This window comes from Lepisosteus platostomus, chromosome 16, assembly GCF_059453375.1.
Source record: "Lepisosteus platostomus isolate fLepPlt1 chromosome 16, fLepPlt1.hap1, whole genome shotgun sequence".
NCBI lineage: Eukaryota > Metazoa > Chordata > Actinopteri > Semionotiformes > Lepisosteidae > Lepisosteus > Lepisosteus platostomus.
Genome location: NC_142626.1, coordinates 3,800,348 through 3,825,073, shown reverse-complemented (window position 1 = coordinate 3,825,073; position 24,726 = coordinate 3,800,348). Strand labels below are relative to the sequence as shown.

General features: G+C 53.8%; 1 protein-coding gene across 7 annotated transcripts in view; it reads right to left on the bottom strand.

Moving 5' to 3' along the window:
- The window catches only part of sipa1 (signal-induced proliferation-associated 1), a 71,290-nt gene extending 47,342 nt beyond the window's left edge, over positions 1–23,948 (bottom strand). For 5 of the 7 annotated variants that reach the window (XM_088609144.1, XM_088609152.1, XM_088609151.1 and 2 more), the window contains exon 1: positions 23,578–23,948. The gene's annotated coding sequence lies outside the window, so the exon portion shown is untranslated. Of the gene's footprint in view, positions 1–4,152; positions 4,610–23,026; positions 23,176–23,577 lie in introns of those variants that run through there. The other 2 variants (XM_088609147.1, XM_088609145.1) reach the window with 2 other exon arrangements.
- Positions 23,949–24,726: the final 778 nt, after the last annotated feature.

Here is a 24,726-nt window from a genome sequence, read left to right as displayed (position 1 = left end):
TACTGACTAATGTACTGAGATGTGAAGCGGCCCTTCCTGCTCACTAGTCCCTGTACTGACTAATGTACTGAGATGTGAAGCGGCCCTTCCTGCTCACTAGTCCCTGTACTGACTAATGTACTGAGATGTGAAGCAGCCCTTCCTGCTCACTAGTCCCTGTACTGACTAATGTACTGAGATGTGAAGCGGCCCTTCCTGCTCACTAGTCCCTGTACTGACTAATGTACTGAGATGTGAAGCAGCCCTTCCTGCTCACTAGTCCCTGTACTGACTAATGTACTGAGATGTGAAGTGGCCCTTCCTGCTCACTAGTCCCTGTACTGACTAATGCACTGAGGTGTACGAGTGAATAAGTCCAGGTTGTGCAGCAGACATTTCACCGCAGAAATGTTCCAGCGTGATCCGCAGGCAGAGTTAACCAGTGAGCAGTATTTGCCAGTGAAACCGTCTGGGAGAGGAGAGCAGTATTTCTACTGGATGAGAAGAGCTGGACTCACAAGCCTGCTTGTTTACAGGGTCACAGGGCCGCTTCACCTCACCGGAAGTCCTGCTGCCTCGTTCTGAATCACAGAAACACAGCGCTTAGCAGACCTGCAAATTTCCTTTGTTTTGTGATGTCAATTGGAGGTTTTCCATGGTACTGTGAACAGTTTACGTCTGTTGTGATTTGAGATATACTCGTCAGTGCTGATTCTTTCTAACCCCGAAATATGAAGAGTGTTGCAGTTTCTTTTTAAATATCTCCTGGCTGATGTCTCGGATTTCTTTAGTACCATTCATTCAGCGAAATAAAATGGTTTTGGATAGGGGTTATAAAGTTAGCAGGAACAGGTGTCTTAGCTATTCACACTGCAGGGATGAGAGACCCTGTCTGTTCATAATCATTATAATAATTGCTTACACTTATATAGCGCTTTTCTGGACACTCCACTCAAAGCGCTTTACAGCTAATGGGGATCCCCTCCACCCCCAGCAGTGTGTTCCCCCACCTGGGTGAGGCGCCAGTCCGCTCCCCACATCCCAGCTCTCAGTGGGGAGGAGAGCAGAGTGATGGAGCCAGTTCAGAGAGGGGGGCTATTAGGAGCCCATGATGGGTAAAGGCCAGGGGGGAAATTGGGCCAGGACACCGGGGTAACACCCCTACTCTTCTCGAGAAACACCCTGGGGTTTTTAATGACCCCAGAGAGTCAGGACATCGGTTTGACGTCTCACCCGAAGGACGGCGCCTGTTTACAGTCTAGTGTCCCCTGTCACTATACTGGGGCATCAGGACCCACACAGACCGCAGGGTGAGCGCCCCCTGCTGGCCCCCACTAACACCTCTTCCAGCACCAACCTTAGTTTTTCCCAGGAGTCTCCCCCTCCAGGTACTGACCAGGCTCACCCATTGAAGCAGACAGAAAACGGATCGTTTTGATATCTGTGCAATCTACCGCACCTGAAAGGGCATTCCTGATCAAATACACAATTTGTTTCAGTGTTCAGAGTCACACTGCTGCACCCTAAGTTTGAGTGCTGCCTGCCACCTGCGACATCAAAGACAGTCCAGCCTCCTGCAGGGACGTGATTGGACCAAAGAGGTCGTTAATATTCATACCCATGATTCCCTTACAGCCACCAACGTCCTCCTGTCTGCCTGCAGTACAGCTCTGGCGCTGACCCCAGTGGGACAGTGTAAGGCTTGTTCAGAGATATTTAAAAATGCTATATGCTCAGGATTAGACACAGATTAGCCAGGGAAGGCATCCAAAAGATTAAGCCGCGCGCCAGGATCAGAGCAGATTGTAAACGTTAATTACAGCCCATCCCCCCCCTCCCCTCACTGGTATATCCAGAGCCTCTTCCCAGTGTGAAGCTTAGTGACTTTAACACAGCAGGAGCTGGCAGCCCAGCCCGGTCGCAGAACGTCATGGGACACCCCGACGGATCTGACAGGGCGCAGGCAGGGGAATCGGGTGCTGCCGGCTGGCACAGCGCTTGAAGGCTCTTCTGCAGGGCGCAGAGACCAGCTGCCGGGTACTGTGGGTGCTTACTGCAGGGTAGCCCTGCTCTTCATCTGAGATTAATCTGGGATCTGCTGAGTCAGGCCTCCTCTCTCTGCCTCAGGCCTCACTGACGCTGTGGGAGACACAGCCTCCTCTCTCTGCCTCAGACCAGACTGACACTGTGGGAGACACAGCCTCCTCTCTCTGCCTCAGGCCTCACTGACACTGTAGGAGATAGAGCCTCCTCTCTCTGCCTCAGACCAGACTGACACTGGGAGACACAGCCTCCTCTCTCTGCCTCAGGCCTCACTGACACTGTGAGTGACTGAGCCTCCTCTCTCTGCCTCAGACCCAACTGACGCTGTGGGAGACGGAGCCTCCTCTCTCTGCCTCAGGCCTCACTGGCACTGTGGGAGACACAGCCTCCTCTCTGCCTCAGACCTCACTGACACTGTGGGAGACACAGCCTCCTCTCTCTGCCTCAGGCCTCACTGACACTGTGGGAGACGGAGCCTCCTCTCTCTGCCTCAGACCAGACTGACACTGTGGGAGACACAGCCTCCTCTCTCTGCCTCAGGCCCCACTGACACTGTAGGAGATGGAGCCTCCTCTCTCTGCCTCAGACCTCACTGCCGCTGTGGGAGACACAGCCTCCTCTCTCTGCCTCAGGCCTCACTGACGCTGTGGGAGACACAGCCTCCTCTCTCTGCCTCAGGCCTCACTGACGCTGTGGGAGACAGGGCCTCACTGCCGCTGTGGGAGACACAGCCTCCTCTCTCTGCCTCAGGCCTCACTGACGCTGTGGGAGACAGGGCCTCACTGCCGCTGTGGGAGACACAGCCTCCTCTCTCTGCCTCAGGCCTCACTGACACTGTAGGAGATGGAGCCTCCTCTCTCTGCCTCAGACCTCACTGCCGCTGTGGGAGACACAGCCTCCTCTCTCTGCCTCAGGCCTCACTTACACTGTAGGAGATGGAGCCTCCTCTCTCTGCCTCAGGCCTCACTGACACTGTGGGAGACAGGGCCTCACTGCCGCTGTGGGAGACACAGCCTCCTCTCTCTGCCTCAGGCCTCACTGACACTGTAGGAGATGGAGCCTCCTCTCTCTGCCTCAGACCTCACTGCCGCTGTGGGAGACACAGCCTCCTCTCTCTGCCTCAGGCCTCACTGACACTGTAGGAGATGGAGCCTCCTCTCTCTGCCTCAGGCCTCACTGACGCTGTGGGAGACAGGGCCTCACTGCCGCTGTGGGAGACACAGCCTCCTCTCTCTGCCTCAGGCCTCACTGACACTGTAGGAGATGGAGCCTCCTCTCTCTGCCTCAGGCCTCACTGACGCTGTGGGAGACAGGGCCTCACTGCCGCTGTGGGAGACACAGCCTCCTCTCTCTGCCTCAGGCCTCACTGACACTGTAGGAGATGGAGCCTCCTCTCTCTGCCTCAGACCAGACTGACACTGTGGGAGACACAGCCTCCTCTCTCTGCCTCAGGCCTCACTGACGCTGTGGGAAACAGAGCCTCCTCTCTCTGCCTCAGACCAGACTGACGCTATGGGAGACACAGCCTCCTCTCTCTGCCTCAGACCCAACTGACACTGTGGGAGACGGAGCCTCCTCTCTCTGCCTCAGACCAGACTGACACTGTGGGAGACACAGCCTCCTCTCTCTGCCTCAGGCCTCACCGACGCTGTGGAAGACACAGCCTCCTCTCTCTGCCCGAGATCTTCAAATCAAGTTGGCGAGGGGGTGGGGCAGCATGGAACGTCTTTACCCAAAGGGTGGTGGGAGAGTGGAACAAGCGGAGAGTCTTTTTTGGAAAAAAAAAACAGCTGGATGAGCCAGACTGTCAGGACTGACTCCTCTGGTCTGCGGACGCCCCCCCCCCGCGTTCTCATGTTCCTCCCCCCTTCAGATCAGCCCGTCTCGTCCGAACAGGCAGGGCGCTACACCGATTCCTCCACAGCGCGGGAGTTTCCCTGGTGCCGGTCTCGACGATTGGACCGTCCCAGGAGCGGGTCTGGCCCGGAGACCACGCGCTGGGTCACAACGCAGTACGGCGCGAGGAGACCCCCCCCAGCGACAGCCAGTACAGTCAAGCGCAGTGAACGGTGGGCCGAGCGATCGCGCAGTTGCAAGCAGAGAGGGTGGAGTGCACCAGCTAGGGCTTACCGTGAGCCAGTGAGCCAGACGATCCTTCAGAGGTCCTCCAGAGGACACGTCCCAAACGAAAAAAGACCCGTTGGGAACAGCGATCTCGATCCCGCGGGGAATCTCCAGAGCTCTGGCCCCGAAGAGACTGGCGGAGAGCTCTGAGCCCCCTTTTTTGGGGGTGGGGGGGATGTCCTGAGTTAAGACCCCCCCTCACTTTCCCTCCTCTCCTGGCTCCGTGCCGCGCAGAAAACGTGCCGATCCCAGGGCGTCAGCCAGCGTCCCCCAGCCCTTATCTCGGCTCCCTCACCCCTTGCGGTCACACGCGTATCTGCTGCGCGCACGCACACACGCGGACACACACACACACAGACGCTCTGGGTTGGCCCGACAACTACCGAGCGGTTCTGAAACCCCAGGTGGACACCCAGCACAGGGTTTAGGCTCTAGATTAGAGATCACTTTATCGGCCCTGTACAGTTTCTTGCGTGAGGGACGTGTTTTTTCGCAGACCCCAGCTGGCTCTCCAGGAGACACACAGACAGGGAGAGAGAAGCTGGGGGGGTCAGAGCACATTTATACGGCGCCCCTGGAGCAGCTGGGGTGTTAAGGGCCTGGCTCAGGCGCCCCAACGGAGTAGGATTCCTCTGCCGGCCGCGGGATTCGAACCTGCAACCTCCCAGCCACAGGCGCAGATCCTCAGCCAGAGAGCCACCCTCTAAGACCTCCGCCTGCCCTGCCCTGCAGCTGAGCCGGTGTTGTGCCTCTGCAGGGCGGCCATGTCTGTCTGGGACTCCAGCAGGCCTCTGTGTAACAATAGACCGGTGGGTGTTTGCATGTGTACGTGTCTGGGAGGGGCTGGGGTCCCCTGAGACCTGACTTCCTTTCTGCTTTTTTGTGCCATTTCTAACAGCCGGTCCTCCACTCCACAATTCCCCAACCTGCACTGTTCTACGGCTGCTTCCTGTGCGGCAGGAAGTGATGTCATCACACCCATCCTGACCTCTGCCCCAGGAGGAAGCAAAACGTCATGTGCCCCCGCCCAGCACTACCAGGCGATGAATGCCGGTTATTCCTCTCTGTGTCAAGGCCAGACTTTTCTTCCTTCCTTCCTCTGCTTTCTCGCCGTTCTTGGGCGGAAGGTTTGGGGGGGCCGTGTCAGTACCACCAGGGCCTCAGCCACGTCCGTCTCACAATCTCGTTACTCAATTAGCACATTCTGCTCATCATCCCGTTCGTGAAGCGCGCGGGTCTGTGTTTTTCCCTCGTTTCGGAATAATGAAAGACAAAACGTTCTTTTATCTAGCGCCTTTAAAGGCGCTTTACAGAATGACAGCAACGTCAATAAAAAAAAAACGACACAAGCTAAGCAGGATGAGAACACACAATTAGAGACAGTAGATGGGGGGTTCTGAATACAGCAGGAGCAGAGGGGTGAAGAACAGAACCAGTTCAGTAGAGGCTCTTCTACAGAAGAGGGTTTGGAGTCTGGATGTGAGTTTAGAGAAGGTGGCTCTCTGATATCCTTGGGGGCAGAGAGTTCCAGAGCTCTGGGGCGCAGCAGGAGAAGACCCTCTCTCCCCCAGAGTGTGGACGGGCTTGGGGGCTGGCGGACAGACAGGAGAGCAGGATTCGAAGAGCGAAGCTTTGCGAGGCGGCGGAGTGGGGCGACAGTAACTCAAGACAGGTGCTGAGGTGCCGGGCCCTGCAGAGCCTCCTGGGTAAGCAGGACCCTCCCTGCTGTAAATACTGGACGACACTGCTGCAGTATCACTCAGAAGTCCGATTGCACTGCAATTTTCCCCGTAAGTGTGGAGTTCAAGGGTGTTGCACTAAGTCAGTAGCCGAGCTAAAGTCAGACCCCTCCTCTTTTCATTCTGAGCAGCTTAATCCGAACGCACACTCCCGGCCCTGAACTTCCTAGGCAAACCTGGAGAGCCGAGACCATCCCAGTTCAATGTGTCCTCTGCAAATATGGCTTACTTATGGATTAATGCAGGGGGAGGGTGACATGATGTGGCCCCTGGGGTGCTGTCTGTGTGGAGTTTGCATGTTCCCCCTGTGTCCGCGTGGGTCTCCCCTGGGGGCGCCAGTGTATTCCCATGGCGCAAAGACGTGCTGGTAGGTTTATTTGGCTTCTGGGGAAATTTTGCCCTGGTGGGGGCGAGATTGTGTGTCCTAGCGTCCTGTCCGGGGTGGTACCCTGCCTTGCACCCCTTGCTTTTTGGCGGATAGGCTCCAGCTCCCCCCAGTGAATTGGAAGAAGCAGGTGATCCAGTGCTCGGGGGGGGAGTCCAAAATCGAGGGGACCCATCCAAGACAAGACAGGGTTAAAATCCGGAACAGAGCCCATTGGTCAAAGTGGTGCTGCACTGGGCAGCTCCCCGCACTGGGGTGCTGTCTGTGTGGAGTCTGCATGTTCTCTCCAGGTCTGCATGTGTCTAAAGAGACACCGGGAGGTTCGCTGGCTTCTGGGAAAATTGGCCCTCCAACGTGTTTGTGTGCCCTGCGACGGACTGCCCAGTCCCACTGGTGTCCTGCCCAGTGCGTACCCTGCCATGTACCCATTGCTGGCTGGGATAGGCTCCGACTCCCCACCCCGTGACCCCCGTATCAAACACAGCGTTTACAGACGGGGATGTGACGAAATTCCTCCCTACCGTATCGTCATTTTTCTGTGAATCCAGCTGAATGGACTTGGGAAAAACAACATCTTTTTCCAACAGCCACTGATCTCACACACACGCAAAACAGTCAGAGCCCGCGTCGGTGACTAGTCCCCACAACGACACCCCCGGCCCCCCTCAGATGAGGAATCGGCAGTTTCCAAATACACGCTCTGCGAGTTTTATCCCTTCAGTCACTCAAGTAGAAACACCACGAGCGATTGCAGGGCATATTTTTACATTTCCGCTGGGTTACATTTTCAGCTGCATTTCAACATTTGATCGACCACATCTGTGGGTTTTTTTTTAAAAAAAGGGTGTCGCCAATCTAAAATAACCTCGCTGCATACAGGTCGACGTGTGTGTTTTTTTTTTTGTATTTTCTCTCATCCGGGCGTGAGCAGGTTTGACATCTCCCTGCTTTCTGGTCGCCGCTCGCCGGCCGTGCGCGCTCACGGCTGCGGGCGCGCCGCGGCAGGCGTGCGCGGCCCCGTGTCGTCCTCTCGGACCCGCGATCGGGTGTGGGCCGCGGTGCCGCGGACAGGAGGGAACGAGAGGCTGAGTGATACAGCACCGGGCAGGAACTCGTTTGCGCACAACGGCGTTTGACCGCCCCGACGAACAAGGCAGCCGGAAAGAGCGAAGGGAAAATTCAAAAGGAAGCACAGCTCAGCCGCAGAGGAAGAAAAACAAACAGAAAACTTCCTCCGCGCACACGCACACGCACACGCCCTCGCTGGGGAAAAAAAAAAAAGATTCGACTCAATTTGGACCCAGAACTCAGGGCATTTCAAACCGGTGCGCAAAGGGTGGTAGGGGTGGGGAACAAGCTGCCCAGCCCTGTGGTTGAAGCCCCTACCCTGGCTGCTCTCAAGACACAGCTGGGTGAGACCCTCAAGTCAGGACAGGAGGCCCTTCTTTACACAAAGGGTGGTGGGGGTGGGGAACAAGCTGCCCAGCCCTGTGGTTGAAGCCCCTACCCTGGCTGCCCTCAAGACCCAGCTGGGTGAGACCCTCCAGTCAGGACAGGAGGCCCTTCTTTACACAAAGGGTGGTGGGGGTGGGGAACAAGCTGCCCAGCCCTGTGGTTGAAGCCCCTACCCTGGCTGCCCTCAAGACACAGCTTGGGTGAGACCCTCCAGTCAGGACAGGAGGTCCTTCTTTACACAGAGGGAGGTGGGGGTGGGGAACAAGCCCTGAGATCCATGGTCTCGGCCTGCTGTCGCGGTCGCGGGCACTCATTTTTACAGCGCCATAAACGAAGCGATAACTTCCCGGCGATGAAAGATGACAGCAGGCCGCTCTCCCGAGTCAATACTCTGTCCTGGGAGTGATCTCTCTCTCTCTCAATTCAATTCAATTCAAGGTGCTTTATTAGCATGACCGATGGGAACAATCAGTGTTGCCAAGGCAAATGAAAGTAATGATATTTACATGAAACAAAACAAAAATAGAAGTAAAATAAAATCTACAGACATTTACAACAAAGACATATTATAAAATATTGACATATACTGTAGGCGGCTGGAGCATTATTGGGAGACAGGCTCACTGTTCCTCAGGCTGTGACAGGAGATCACATACTGGGCTGCCAGATCAACTGAGTTCCCTCCTCCCTCTCCCAGTAGGATTGGGACCTGTTGTGATTCTGGCAGGTGTGGGAACTCTGGGATTAGATTTCTGAATTTCGGGGAGAATGTTTCTCTAATCCCAGAGTATCTGTCACAGTGCAGTAGGAAGTGCACCTCTGTCTCTATTTCTCCCCGCTGGCAGTGGGAGCACAGCCTGTCCTCTCTGTGGTCACTGAGCCTGTCCTCTCTGGACAACCAGGTCTGTCTGTGTCCAGTGTGTGTGTCCAGGCTGTGGTCACTGAGCCTGTCCTCTCTGGGCAGCCAGGTCTGCCTGTGTCGCCCAGTTTCTATGGCCAGGCTGTGGTCACTGAGCCTGTACTTCATCAGAGTCTGTTTCTGTTTGTTGTTTCTTATCTTGGTCAAATATTCAGCTAGTGTGTATTGTCTGTTTAGGGTTCTGTAGCATTCCAGTTGATGTTGTGTTTGTGTGTGTGTGTGTCCCACTAGTTTCTAGAACAGTCTCTAGAGAGCGTGTGATTATTGATCTGGAGCCCCTAGAGCAGATCGCAAGTCACTTCGGTACCTCTAGTTTCTAGAACAGTCTCTAGAGAGCACAGGATTATTGATCTGGAGCCCCTAGAGCCGAACACAAGTCACTTCGATACCTTTAGTTTCTAGAACAGCCTCTAGAGAGCGTGTGATTATTGATCTGGAGCCCCTAGAGCAGATCGCAAGTCACTTCGGTACCTCTAGTTTCTAGAACAGTCTCTAGAGAGCTTGTGATTATTGATCTGGAGCCCCTAGAGCAGATCGCAAGTCACTTCGGTACCTCTAGTTTCTAGAACAGTCTCTAGAGAGCACAGGATTATAGATCTGGAGCCCCTAGAGCTGATCGCAAGTCACTTCGGTACCTCTAGTTTCTAGAACAGCCTCTAGAGAGCGTGTGATTATCGATCTGGAGCCCATAGAGTCGATCGCAAGTCACTTCGGTACCTCTAGTTTCTAGAACAGTCTCTAGAGAGTGCAGGATTATAGATCTGGAGCGCCTAGAACTGATCGCAAGTCACTTCGGTACCTCTAGTTTCTAGAACAGCCTCTAGAGAGCGTGTGATTATTGATCTGGAGCCCCTAGAGTCGATCGCAAGTCACTTCAGTACCTCTAGTTTCTAGAACAGTCTCTAGAGAGCGCAGGATTATTGATCTGGAGCCCCTAGAGCCGATCGCAAGTACGCTGTTCCAGCTCGTGTCTCGTGAGTCGCTAGTGTGGCCCTCAACAATTCTTAGGCCCCTAGGCTCTGTGCCTGCAGGGCCTGCTGGGAAATCGGGCACTGACCGGGGACATGCTCACACCCGGAGTCGACTCGGGGGGGGGAGGGAAAAATCTGGGAATTCTCACTGTGCCCGCCTGTCCGCTCCTGGGACCGGCAGATCCAGGGAGAGCGTTCCGCGCCGCGTCCGTGTGTCGAGAAATCTCTCCTTATCCGGGACAGCGGTCTGATTGTTGGAAGCATGAATTATTGAGAAGGGGCCCCCCCCCGCGCGATGGTACAGCCTGTGGCACAGCTCGGCGAGCCATCTGGTGCTGTTGAATTATTCATGAGGAGGAGGGGGCTGGGGGGGGGAGGAAAGTGGAAGGCACTCATTACTTATTCATGAGGTGCTGTGATTGGGCTTGGGAAAGGGAGGGGGGGGGGGGCTTTTTAGCCAGGCTGGCCACACCCTCTCCCACGCCAGCTCTGGTCCACTGTAGGTTCCTGGGTTCAGGGTTTTTGTAGGCTGGTGCAACGTGGTGAATCAGTCCAGTAAAACCGAGGCCATGGAGAACGGAGCTGGAACGCAAAATCCGGAGGTCCTGTAACTCTGGATGGGAGCCACAGTGTTCTGATCCATCCTCTTCCCTTTTCTTTTTGTATATAAGGAACTGAATCTTCAGATGGGGGTTGTTTTGAAGAGGATGTGTTTGGCCGTTCTTGCTCACTGGGCTCCGCGTGTGGTCGATGCCGGTCAAAGATTCTCGCACAGCCTTTTCTCGAAAAGGAACGTGGAAGTGATCCCTTCTCCGGGCTGTTAAGCCGCCCAGCGCCTCCTGTCTGCAGCAAATACCACCAATACGTCTCCCAAAGTGGAGGTCATGGCACCCTGCATCCTGTGTCTAAAATCCATCCTTTTTCAAGCCACTCCCCCTATCCCAGCAAGCAATGGGCGCGAGGCAAGGTACACCCTGGATGGGACGCCAGTCCATCGCAGGGTGCAATTACCCCCCCCCCAGCATGTCTTTGCACTGTAGGAGGAAACCCATATAAACCTGGGGGGAGAACATGCAAACTCCACCCAGACAGCACCCCAAGTCTGGAATTTGAACCCGGCGCCCCCCCAGCGCTGCAGGACAGCAAGGTAACCCCCGGTGTCCTGCCCCTGAGCTTCATTTCGGCTTGGTTGCCTCTTGTCCAGCCAGTTCTGAGCCCCGTCCTGTACGCTGACTTCCTGGGAACCTTTCGGATCCTATTCCCCTCGGTGCAGAACTACAGAGATCAACCCCTCGTGCCCCCTTGACAATACCGTAGCACCACCGGCACTGCGGTGCCCTGGACGCACACACCGATCGAACTTCAAATGCCCCAGCGCGCGTAGGGCTGCATCTCACTACAAGGCTGGAGACTTACAGCTGTAGCAGGCCATCTCCGTGCCTCAGAGCCCTCCCTGTGGAGTCGGGGAGAGAGCCTGTCGAAACCTGGCGGGGGAGTGGGTCTGTGCACATGCAGCGAAAGAGGACTTGCTCTGTGGAGCAGATTTTGGTAGCATTGTCTGCGGTTGCAACACTAAGGTTACCATTTCCTCTCTGCAGTCCTGTGATCTGCACAGCAGGGCCTGAGAACACCTCTCTCTCTCTCTCTTGTTCTCTCGCTGCCTGATTAACCCTCTCCTCCTCTCCTCACAGTCACTGTCTCGGTACTTCAGAATGAGGTTTCTCGCAAACTCTGATGTTTTCCTCAGTCGGCGCTGTTTCTGGATCGGTTCCTCTCTGTGCCTCAGTGTGTCTGTGTTAATAACGCACACTGACACAGAGAGAGAGAGGTTAACCCCTCTGTGTGTGTGTCTGTGATAGTCTCTCTCTCTCTGTGTGTCAGTGTGTCAGGACTAACTCCTCTTTAAGCATCAGAGTGTCTGTGTTAACTCCTGTGCGTCTGTGTCTGTGATAGTCTCTCTCTCTGTGTGTCAGGACTAACACTTTTAACACGAGGGTGTCTCTCCCTGAACTCAGTCTCTTTAGTCTTAAGGGGGCGTCCCACACTGACAGGCTGAAGGAACTGTGTCTCTTTAGTCAAAAGGGAGTGTCTCACACTGACAGGCTGGAGGCACTGAGTCTCTTTAGTCTGAAGGGAGCATCCCACACTGACAGGCTGAAGGCACTGAGTCACTTGAGTCTGAAGGGAGCATCCCACACTGACAGGCTGAAGGAACTGAGTCTCTTTAGTCTGAAGGGAGCCTCCCACACTGACAGGCTGGAGGAACTGAGTCTCTTTAGTCTGAAGGGAGCATCCCACACTGACAGGCTGGAGGAACTGAATCTTTTCATCTTTGAACAGAGGATCCTTGAACACAGTGGAGTAAAGAGCACAACACAAACCAGAGGACACAAGTAGAAACCGTGCGGTAATAAGCCCTTTAGACCAAGGGGGGCGGGAGTGTGGAACAGTTGGCCGCCGGGCTCCCTCCTATAACTGACTCTGTTTTGATCGGCGTACACCACAGCGTTTACAGAGCACAGCCTGTGTCACTTCCTGTCTCCCCGGCTCACATCTCACAAGAGCCCGACTTGAGCCTGCCCAGAAACCCTCCTGTTCTGCTCCTCTCTCGTTGCGAAACACATCCTCCAATCGCCGGCGTTCGTCAAGGGCGCGCGCGGCGCTAAACCGAGCCAGTTCCTCCCTGGCCCTGCAGCCTTAAAAATACCCCTCCGCCTTCCTGTGACAGGGGCTCACAGGAAGGCGGCGGCCATTTTGCCCCCTGTACTGGCTCGGAGATCTGTTCGTGAACTCGACGCCTTCTGCGATCCTGCCCAGCATTTGTAGGTGAGACGCGTCACAGCATCAGCCCAGCCAGATGTCCGCTGGGACAGCGTGAGGCCTCTCAGTCTCTCCATTTAACCCGCCTCCCCCTGCCCCCCTGCCGAGGCTGTCGGCATCGACACATGAGCCGGGTCTGCTGTTGCCTTCCGAGGGCCGGTGGAGGGGGAGGAAGGGGGGGGTCAACGGTCTCGCCTCCCCCAGGGGTCGCTGGCGTTGGTCGGCCAACCCAGAGCGGGGCGCACCGAGGACAAGGGCCTGGTTTGCTACATCTTTACAGCGCTCGGGGTCACAGTAAGAAACGCACCATCCCCCTAAAAATTTGTGTTACGGGTCACTGTTAATGTGCCGCACAGGCAGAAGGGACGACTCACTCAGGGCTCCCAGCAGACACAGCTGACAGTGCCCATGACTCAGAGATTCCCAGCCTAATGACACAAAACCTCTTTTATTTTTATTCCTTATTTTTCTTCAGGGCTATGGTACGCGCTAAGACTGGCCTCTGTTACACACAATTCCCTTATGTAGTGAACAGGACTGCTCTCCCCCTTAACATCCATCCGTTTTCCGACCACTTTATCCAGCACAGGGACGCAGGGGTGCCGGAGTCGATCCCAGCAAGCAATGGGCACAGCTGTAGTTAATACAGCTACTACTGCTGTTAATACAGCTACTACTGCAGTTAATACAGCAACTACTGCAGCTAATACAGCTACTACTGCTGTTAATACAACAACTACTGCAGTTAATACAGCTACTACTGCTGTTAATACAGCTACTACTGCAGCTAATACAGCTACTTCTGCAGTTAATACAGCTACTACTGCAGCTAATACAGCTACTACTGCAGTTAATACAGCTACTACTGCAGTTAATACAGCAACTACTGCAGCTAATACAGCTACTACTGCAGATAATACAGCTACTACTGCAGTTAATACAGCTACTACTGCAGTTAATACAGCTACTACTGCAGCTAATACAACAATTAATGCAGTTAATACAACAACTACTGCACCTTATACAACAACTAATGCAGTTAATACAACAACTACTGCACCTTATACAACAACTACTGCAGTTAATACAACAACTACTGCAGTTAATACAGCTACTACTGCAGCTAATACAGCTACTACTGCAGTTAATACAACAACTACTGCAGTTAATACAGCTACTACTGCAGTTAATACAGCAACTACTGCAGCTAATACAGCTACTGCTGCTGTTAATACAGCTACTACTGCACCTAATACAACAACTACTACAGTTAATACAGCTACTACTGCAGTTAATACAGCAACTACTGCAGCTAATACAACAACTACTGCAGTTAATACAGCTACTACTGCAGCTAATACAGCTACTACTGCAGTTAATACAGCTACTACTGCAGCTAATACAGCTACTACTGCTGTTAATACAACTACTACTGCAGCTAATACAACAACTACTGCAGTTAATACAGCAACTACTGCAGCTAATACAGCTACTACTGCTGTTAATACAGCTACTACTGCAGCTAATACAGCTACTACTGCAGCTAATACAGCTACTACTGCAGCTAATACAACAACTACTGCTGTTAATACAGCTACTACTGCAGCTAATACAGCTACTACTGCAGTTAATACAGCTACTACTGCAGCTAATACAGCTACTACTGCAGCTAATACAACAACTACTGCAGTTAATACAGCAACTACTGCAGCTAATACAGCTACTACTGCTGTTAATACAGCTACTACTGCAGCTAATACAGCTACTACTGCTGTTAATACAGCTACTACTGCAGCTAATACAGCTACTACTGCAGCTAATACAGCTACTACTGCTGTTAATACAGCTACTACTGCAGCTAATACAACAACTACTGCTGTTAATACAGCTACTACTGCAGCTAATACAGCTACTACTGCAGATAATACAGCTACTACTGCTGTTAATACAGCTACTGCTGCTGTTAATACAGCTACTACTGCAGCTAATACAGCTACTACTGCAGCTAATACAGCTACTACTGCTGTTAATACAGCTACTACTGCAGCTAATACAGCTACTACTGCTGTTAATACAGCTACTACTGCAGCTAATACAGCTACTACTGCAGATAATACAGCTACTACTGCTGTTAATACAGCTACTACTGCAGCTAATACAGCTACTACTGCTGTTAATACAGCTACTACTGCAGCTAATACAGCTACTACTGCAGCTAATACAACAACTACTGCAGTTAATACAGCTACTACTGCTGCTAATACAGCTACTACTGCTGTTAATACTGCTACTACTGCTGTTAATACAGCTACTACTGCAGCTAATACAGCTACTACTGCAGCTAATACAGCTACTACTGCAGCTAATACAGCTACTACTGCAGCTAATACAACAACTACTGCAGTTAATACAGCTACTACTGCAGCTAATACAGCTACTACTGCTGCTAATACAGCTACTACTGCAGCTAATACAGCTACTACTGCAGTTAATACAACTACTACTGCAGCTAATACAGCTACTACTGCAGCTAATACAACAACTACTGCAGTTAATACAGCTACTACTGCAGATAATACAGCTACTACTGCTGTTAATACAGCTACTACTGCAGATAATACAGCTACTACTGCTGTTAATACAGCTACTACTGCAGCTAATACAGCTACTACTGCAGTTAATACAACTACTACTGCAGCTAATACAGCTACTACTGCAGCTAATACAGCTACTACTGCTGCTAATACAGCTACTACTGCAGCTAATACAGCTACTACTGCAGTTAATACAGCTACTACTGCAGCTAATACAGCTGATACTCTTAAAGTAAGAAGTGCTGGGTTTCAGACCGGTGACTTAATATTCGACTGCTTTCAATCACAGAACGCCAGTTTGCGTCGGGGACGTGCAGAAAATCCGATTTAAAACCCCAGGGCTCCGTCCATCCAATTTTCTAACCACCTCATCTGAATCAGGGTCGTGGGAGAGCCAGGGTCTATCCCAGCAAGCAACGGGCGCAAGGCAGGGTACACCCTGGACAGGACGCCAGTCCATCACAGGACACGCACACACAGACGCACACTCACACCAGGGCCAGTTCAACTACCAGTGTGTCTTGGGACTGTGGGAGCAAACCCATGTCAACGTGAGGAGAACATGCAAACTCCACACAGACAGCACCCCAGGGACTGAACCCAGGGCAGCAGTACTAACCAAGGCTCCACCCTATTAAAATCAGCTACTGTGAAGTAGCCTTGGACTCAAGGAAGACTTAAGGGGATATTGAAGGAGAAATTTCACTTATTGGGTATTGTCATTCAGTCATTCAGCTAGATGAAGGAAGCAGGTTCCCCTGTGTTTGCACTGAGCCATTCACACAAAAACAAAGACGACTTTAAAAAATGGTGACAGTAGGTCTATACAGTATACACTGCCCGAACAGCAGAGTTAGATGACATGAGAGCACCAGCGCTGGTACTGGCCCAGTCTGCGCTAAGCCCCATGTCTCCTGAGCACCGTACAATAGTAGCCGAACACGGGGAAAGTGAGGAGTGAGAAGACGCATGGGTTCAAGTGCCTCTGAAGCATCCCGGAAGGCAAAAGCAGACCTGGCTAATGCGTCTATCCACACAGCCTCGGTTGGCAGGTGGGGGGTGTACAGGCAGGCCTCTGTGAATCAGGTGAATCAGAATGACGAGTCTAGCGTCTCAGAGGGACTGCCGGTTGGGGCTGGAAATTAATCAGCCCTAATTCCCTCAGCACAATCAAGGATTAGCCTCTTAATTAGCAATTTAGCAATATGTCAGAGGCGATGATGAGATCCAAAACAGAGGTAAACAGAGCATACAGCTGGCTGGCAGGTACTCATCTGTCGTCTAGGGTGAGGTGGGACCCGCAGTCCCAGCCACAGGTCTGAAAAACTGCCCCAGAGTCTCGGGTTCGAGCGTGTGCCCATGATTGGAACTGAGAGAATTCGGCGGCGAAGGAATGAATTATTGATCCATTATCAGCCCCTCGCAGTCAGGAGAGCAGCACACAGACCCGAGCTGCTGTGACCTGAGAGCAGCCCAGGTCCCAGCACATGGCTGGGCCGCCCGTGCCACGCTCCTGCCACTCTTTGTGGACAGCCATGAGGTTCGGGGAGCCCCCGTGCCGACGGAACGGCGAAAGACAAGCCGGAGGGGGCCCAAGAGGAAACGATGTGGGGGGGGGGGGGGGTGTGCCTTTCGAGCCCGGGAACGGGAGACGTGTCTTTACACAAAGGGGGGCGGGAGCGTGGAGCAAGGGGCCCAGCCACGTCGCTGACTTTTTTCAAGAAGAGATGGGGGAGATCAATTAAGTAGCAAATGCAAAAGGACTCGAGGGCCTCTCGTTTTGGCACTGTTCTCCTGTTCTAGTGCAACTCTTCCCCAGGTATTTGATTAAAGAGCCCTCAAGGACCAGGAACTATGGTTGAGCTGTCAGGTTGGTGATATTAACCAAATCGTTTTGGTTTTTTTCAGTGTTTTAGCCCTCTCCTCCCTCCCCTCGTCCTTCCTGGGTGGTGGACAGAGCAGGGGAGTACTAGGACTCCTGCTTTCAGTACCTCAGGCAGAAGCAGAACTCTCTCTCGCAGGTTTCAAAAGCCTGCTGCTCTCCACAGAGAAGTTCCCAGTTTCACAATGAAATCTCTCTCTCTCTCTCTCTGCGGCAGCATGTGCTTGTGAGGGGTGTGTACGTGTGTGTGTGTTGTGTGTTATTCTTGTTTGTGTGTGTGCCTGTGTGCGCCCATTGTGATGCATTGTTGGTGTGTGTCTATGTGTGCAGGTTGCGGTGTTTTTGTGTGTGTGTGTGCGCGCATGTCGTTTTGTGTTGTTTGTGTGCGTTTGTGTGTGCAAGTCGTGATACGTTGTTGGTGTGTGTGTTTGTGTGTGTGTGTGCGTGTTGTTTGCGTGTGTGCGCGTGTGTGCATATTGTTATGTGTTTTGTGTGTGTTTGTGTGTTGTTTGTGTGCGCAGGTTGTGTTGTTTTTATGTGTGTGTGTTGTTTATGTGTCTTTATGTGGGGGCATATTGTTACGTGTTGTGTGTGTTTGTGCGCGCACGTTGTTATGTGTTGTGTGTGCATGTTGTTAGGTGTTGTGTGTGTGTGCATTTCATGTTTGTGTGTTTCTGGGGATGTGTTGCTCTGTGTGGGCATTTGATTGTGTTTGCGTATGCCTGTATGTGTTTATGTGCTGTAAATGTGTGTGTCTGATGCTCCTGTGCGTGTTTGTGTGTTCATGCCTGTGTGTATCTGCAGCTGCGCCTCCTACAAGAGCTTATACAGGCTGTGTGTATGCTTGTGTGTTGTTCAAACGACCTGGAAGGGTTGGATTGGTTATAAAGTGGACTTTGACAGCAAGAGAGGATGGATTGTAATTGTCTTGCTGTTGAGGAAACTGCTCTGTGTTCTCTCACGCGGTTCAGTCCCAGCCGCTCACCACAGAGCCTGCTTCCTAGACCGCCCTGCACCCTGCACCCCCGGGGCCCCGCGAACTGTCCCTGCCTCTCGGTTGTACAACACGCATCCTTGCGCCACCCGAGAGTGGGCCGCGGCGCGGGGTTGGGAAACAGCCCGTTTCACCAGGGCGGTCAGGAGCCCTTCGGCTCTGGGCTCTTTGGCGGACCAGTTCGAGAGACCCCCTCCTGATCGGGTTCGACCAGTCCTACCCAGTAGGATCAGACCTGAACTTGGGGGGCGACCTGCTCTTTATTGTCGAGAGGGATCCCGCTGCGTTCAGATCACGCCGCCTGACTCGCTGCCTGGTGTGCTGCCTGACCCTCTGCCTGATGTGCTGCCTGTCTCACTGCCTGATGTGCTGCCTATCTCGCTGCCTGATGTGCTGCCTGACTCACTACTGATGTGCATCCTATCTCACTGCCTGATGTGCTGTCTATCTCTCTACCTGATGTGCTGCCTGTCTCGCTGCCTGATGTGCTGCCTATCTCGCTGCCTGATGTGCTGCCTGACTCACTACTGATGTGCATCCTATCTCACTGCCTGATGTGCTGTCTATCTCTCTACCTGATGTGCTGCCTATCTCACTGCTGATGTGCTGCCTATCTCTCTACCTGATGTGCCGTCTATCTCACTACCTGATGTGCTGCCTGACTTGCTACCTGATGTGCTGCCTCTCTCACTGCCTGATGTGCTGCCTATCTCACTGCCTGATGTGCTGCCTCTCTCACTGCCTGATGTGCTGCCTGACACACTATCTGATGTGGTGCCTCTCTCACTGCCTGATGTGCTGCCTATCTCTCCTACCTGATGTGCTGCCAATCTCACTGCCTGGTGTGCTGTCTATCTCACTGCCTGATGTGCTGCCTATCTCTCTACCTGATGTGCTATCTATCTCACTGCCTGATGTGCTGCCCGACTGGCTACTGATGTGCTTCCTGACTCGCTACTGATGTGCTTCCTGACTCGTTACCTGATGTGCTGCCTCTCTCACTGCCTGATGTGCTGCCTCTCTCACTGCCTGATGTGCTGCCTGACACACTATCTGATGTGGTGCCTCTCTCACTGCCTGATGTGCTGTTTATCTCTCTACCTGATGTGCTGCCAATCTCTCTACCTGATGTGCTATCTATCTCACTGCCTGATGTGCTGCCTGACTGGCTACTGATGTGCTTCCTGACTCGCTACTGATGTGCTTCCTGACTCGCTACCTGATGTGCTGCCTCTCTCACTGCCTGATGTGCTGCCTCTCTCACTGCCTGATGTGCTGCCTGACACACTATCTGATGTGGTGCCTCTCTCACTGCCTAATGTGCTGTTTATCTCTCTACCTGATGTGCTGCCAATCTCTCTACCTGATGTGCTATCTATCTCACTGCCTGATGTGCTGCCTGACTGGCTACTGATGTGCTTCCTGACTCGCTACTGATGTGCTTCCTGACTCGCTACTGATGTGCTTCCTGACTTGCTACCTGATGTGCTGCCTCTCTCACTGCCTGATGTGCTGCCTCTCTCACTGCCTGATGTGCTGCCTGACACACTATCTGATGTGCTGCCTCTCTCACTGCCTGATGTGCTGCCTATCTCTCCTACCTGATGTGCTGCCAATCTCACTGCCTGGTGTGCTGTCTATCTCACTGCCTGATGTGCTGCCTGACTCGCTACCCGATGCGCTGCCTGACGAGCCACGAACAGGCGTTAGAGTTGTAGGGAATAGGGCCATGAAGCGAACCGATATTCTGATGCGCTCGCTGAATTCTGCACTGCTCTGCTGCTTGACAGGAGGCGCCAACCTGCTGAGCAACTGACAGGCGTCCCACTGGGCGGATGTGAAGGGGGAGGTGGCCACGTCGCTATGGAAACAAGGAGACTGAACGGGGTCAGAGAGCAGCCAGCCCCTTGACGAGCAATGACAAGGAGTGATCTGCTGCTGTGCTCTTCTGGAAAACGCAGGGACGAGTCGGCACAGGAGACACGTGTGCGAATACTTCACTGATGATACTCTGTTGTAGTTATTTACTAGTGCTGAAGGAAGTGTACAGCAAGCCTATTAGATGGGCTGTTCATCATACATGGGGCTCTGTGAGAGCTTGTTCCTCCTTCTGATGTGATACATTGCTACTGTGAATACTCCCGCTACTGGTATTTATACAAAGATTGATGCTACAACAGCTATTACTGCTGCTCATACAGCTACTACTGCAGTTAATACAACAACTACTGCAGCTAATACAGCTACTACTGCAGATAATACAGCTACTACTGCAGCTAATACAGCTACTTCTGCTGTTAATACAGCTACTACTGCTGTTAATACAGCTACTACTGCTGTTAATACAGCTACTACTGCAGTTAATACAGCTACTACTGCAGCTAATACAGCTACTACTGCTGTTAATACAGCTACTACTGCTGTTAATACAGCTACTACTGCAGTTAATACTGCTACTACTGCACCTAATACAACAACTACTGCAGTTTATACAACTACTACTGCTGTTGCTGTTAATACAGCTAATGCTGTTAATACAGCTACTACTGCAGCTAATACAACTACTGCAGTTAATACAGCTACTACTGCAGTTAATACAGCTACTATTGCAGCTAATACAACAACTACTGCAGCTAATACAGCTACTACTGCAGTTAATACAGCTACTACTGCAGCTAATACAGCTACTACTGCTGTTAATACAACAACTACTGCAGCTAATACAGCTACTACTGCAGCTAATACAACAACTAATGCAGTTAATACAACTACTACTGCAGCTAATACAGCTACTACTGCTGTTAATACAGCTACTACTGCAGCTAATACAGCTACTACTGCTGTTAATACAGCTACTACTGCAGCTAATACAGCTACTACTGCTGTTAATACTGCTACTACTGCTGTTAATACAGCTACTACTGCAGTTAATACAGCTACTACTGCAGTTAATACAGCTACTACTGCTGTTAATACAGCTGCTACTCTTAAAGTAAGAAGTGCTGGGTTTCAGACCGGTGACTTAATATTCGACTGCTTTCAATCACAGAACGCCAGTTTGCGTCGGGGACGTGCAGAAAATTTGATTTAAAACCCCAGGGCTCCGTCCATCCAATTTTCTAACCACCTCATCTGAATCAGCGTCGTGGGAGAGCCAGAGTCTATCCCAACAAGCAACGGGCGCGAGGCAGGGTACACCCTGGACGGGACGCCAGTCCGTCGCAGGACACACACACACACACACACACACACTCGCACCAGGGCCAGTTTTCCCAGAAGCCCATTAACCCTGGACGGCGGGAGGAAACCCACACGGACACAGGGGAGAACGTGCAAACTCCACCCAGACAGCACCCCAGGTCCGGAATGGAACCCGCAGTCCCCAGCGCTGCAAAGCCGACCACTGCTCCACCCGGCCGCCCAGCAGGTGAATCGTTTCCCTAGTTGTACCTCCCTGTATTTCGCAGGATTGCACCGAGAGGGTCCTGCAGCACCTCCAGAGGCCTGAGCCTAGCCAGCCCCCCCTGGGCTGGTATCAATTGCAGTTGGCACCCTAGGACAGCAGACCAGCAGCTACTCTCAGGCGAGGTGATCTCATAATGACACAGCGTTCCAGAGCCGCCGTTTCAGACGGTGTGTCATCGGGGGGCCCTGTCTGTCTGTATCAGACAGAGTGGGTGCACAGACCCCCCCGGGGCACTTTCCCTCTGAAACGTGCCCAGAGAGGGGGTGAAAGCCGATGGGCTGACGTCGATTGACGTGACGCCCCTTGAAACTGTTCTGATCCCCGTGATTGATGGGGCGAGCCGACCATCGGCTCTCGGGGTTTCCACCAGCCGGCAGAGGGGATCCTACTCCGTTGGGGCCCCTGAGCGAGGCCCTTGACACCCCAGCTGCTCCAGGGGCGCCCTATAAACGGCCGACCCCGCGCTCGGACCCCCCAGCTTCTCTCTCCCTGTCTGTGTGTCTCCTGGAGAGCCAGCTGGGGTCCGCGCAAAGATGAATTCCTAAACCAAGACATTGGATCTGGCTGATAAATTGATCTGCTCTGACCTGATCTTCTAGAACAGCGGCGAGACAGCGTGGGATTATTTATCTGGAGCCCCCAAAGCCGATCGCAAGCACGCTGGTCCCAGCTCGTGTCTCGTGAGTCGCCGGTGTGTCCCTCCTGCATGGTGGCCCCCCTCAACGTTTCCTAGGCCCCTAGGCTCTGTGCCTGCAGTGCCTCGTGGGAAATCGGGCACCGGGCGGGCTGGCCACCTGGATTTGACCACGGGGGGTATCTGTGTTTTTTTTAAAAAGCCCCGCTTCAGGCTTCAGAGAACACGCAGCAGTACAGCAAAGACCAGAGCACGACTGGAGCACAAGAGAGCTGTTGCATCAAGGTACACACACACACACACACTCGCTTAACACACGGGCCGATCTGTACTGACACGCCAGCAGGCTCTCTCGGCCCGAGGCCGGCGTACAGCACAGGAGAGAGGGACAGAGAGCGAGGGGGGGCAGAGATCTCCGGTCCCCCCCCCCCCTCTCGCGCGCACGGAAGGACGTCCCGCGGAGAGCTCCGCAGAGACGGGGGAGAGGGCAGGCCGGACCGCCCAGGCCCCCCCTCGCTGGCGGTCGACCAGCTGTCTGGGCAGCAGGCAGATAACGAGGGACCCGCCGAAACAAATCTCTCTTCCCCCCCCACCACCACCACCACCACCCCGAGACCCCCGGTCTACAGCTTCAGACACACACACGCACAGACGCAGATCCAAGCGAGACTCAGAACCCTAGATCCTCTGCTATAGAAAAGACACCTCCCCCCCTCCCCTCCAGTGTCATTGTAATGGCCTCCCCTCCAGCCCCGTGCTGCCACTGCTGTCGCAAAACCTGGTCTGCCTCTTTCACCCCACCTCTCTCCCCCTGAGGCGTCTGTACCACAGCGCCCCTCCCCGCCCAGAAAACCTGCCCTGTGCACCCCCGGATAACAGGCGGGCATGGGGGCACACCGGTACGAGGAAGAAGATGTGTGAGGCAGGGGTCGCCTGAGTCGAGCCCCCCCCCCCCCCCCGCCAACCCCGCCGCCGCCTTTTTTTGGTGAGGGGGGGAGAGATGTGAAGCAGAGCGCCTTACCTCTCGCCGGTCGCCGTGTCTGCCTGCGCGCAGTGTGTGTGTGTGTGTCTGTCTCTCCTAGCCCTCCTCCCTCCCCGTCTCCTCCATCCTCCAGAGCCAGCGCGCGGCGTTGCGGTGCTGCTCCGACCAGCCGCCACGCTCCCAGAGAAAAGAGAAACGGCCCGTGCGCCCCCCCAGCAGCGTTTCCTCTTTTGTCAAAGCATTTCCCCTAGTGTGTGTGTGTGTGTGCGCGCCAGTGACATCCTTTTAAGCTCTTTTGTTGATCGCGCCCAACGGGAGCCACAACAGTCAGTAACAATCCTAATATTGATCGATCCCGGGGGTTTTTTATCCCGAGTGTGGGAACGTCAGGGAGGTGAGGAATTAAACGCCACCCCCACCACCACCACCACCACCCCCCCATCCTCTACCAGCCCCCACCACCATCAACACAACCACCCCCCCCGCCAGCAACACACACGCACACGAACGGCAAATCTGTGCCCTCACACAAGGGCGCGTTGGCACGGATCTGGGCCGGACCGGACCCCCCCCCCCCCCGGTGGGCTCACCTTCTCTCTCGTGCTCTGGCGCGATGTCATCGCCTCTGTCTCCGTCCCCGAGCCGCCCCTCGGCTCTGTGTCCGCTCCTCGTTCCTTCCTCCCTTCTTCCAGGCCCTCTCTTCCCTGGCCCAATCCTTCTGGGTCGGTGTGTGTGTGTGTGTGTGTGGGGGGGGGTGGGGTGGGGTGGTGGGGGGCGCAGCCAGCTCGGTCCCTGTCTCCCGGCTGCTGTCAGGACCAGCAGGTTTCTCTCTCTCCTTGGTGTTTCTATTCCATTCACATCACAAATGAAGCCCCCACCTCCCCTGCCTGCACAACACAGCCCTCTTCCTCCCTCTCCTTCTCTCTCTCTCTTTCTCTCTCTCCGAGCTGCTACTGATCTCAGAAAAGCAGAGACAGCAGCAGCCAGGATGTCCTCTCTCTCTCCTCCCCCCACCTCTACCTCCCCTCCCTCTCCCTCCCTCTCTCTCTCTCTCTAAGCTCTTCCCCTGGAAATCGATGTGCAGATGATTCGCTCTGCTAGATGAAGGACCTGTGCAGCCGGCTGGTTCGCTCCTGTCCCGGGCCAGGGGGCTGTCCACCTGGGGCGTGCTGGCGGGCCCGAACCGGGCCGGACCAGGTCACCGGGCCCAGATCCCCAGCAGGTCTCAATCTGCAGAGACCAGCAGCCCCGCGCTGGAGACTCAGCAGGTGGGAGCCTGGCCAGTACCTGGAGGGGAGACTCCTAGGAGAGCTGAGGCTACTGCTGGGAGAGGTGTGAGTGGGGCCAGCAGGGGGCGCTCACCCTGCGGTCTGTGTGGGTCCTGATGCCCCAGTATAGTGATGGGGGACACTAGACTGTAAACAGGCGCCGTCCTTCGGATGAGATGTCAAACCGAGGTCCTGACTCTCTGTGGTCATTAAAAATCCCAGGGTGTTTCTCGAGAAGAGTAGGGGTGTTACCCCGGTGTCCTGGCCAAATTTCCCCCCTGGCCTTTACCCATCATGGCCTCCTAATAACCCCCCTCTCTGAAGTGGCTCCATCACTCTGCTCTCTTCCCCACTGTAGTGGAGTGCCGTAGATACAGTGTGTCGGACACAGGTCCCGATGAACTGGCCAGTGTAGTGCTGTAGATACAGTGTGTCAGACACGGGTCCTGATGAACTGGCCAGTGTAGTGCA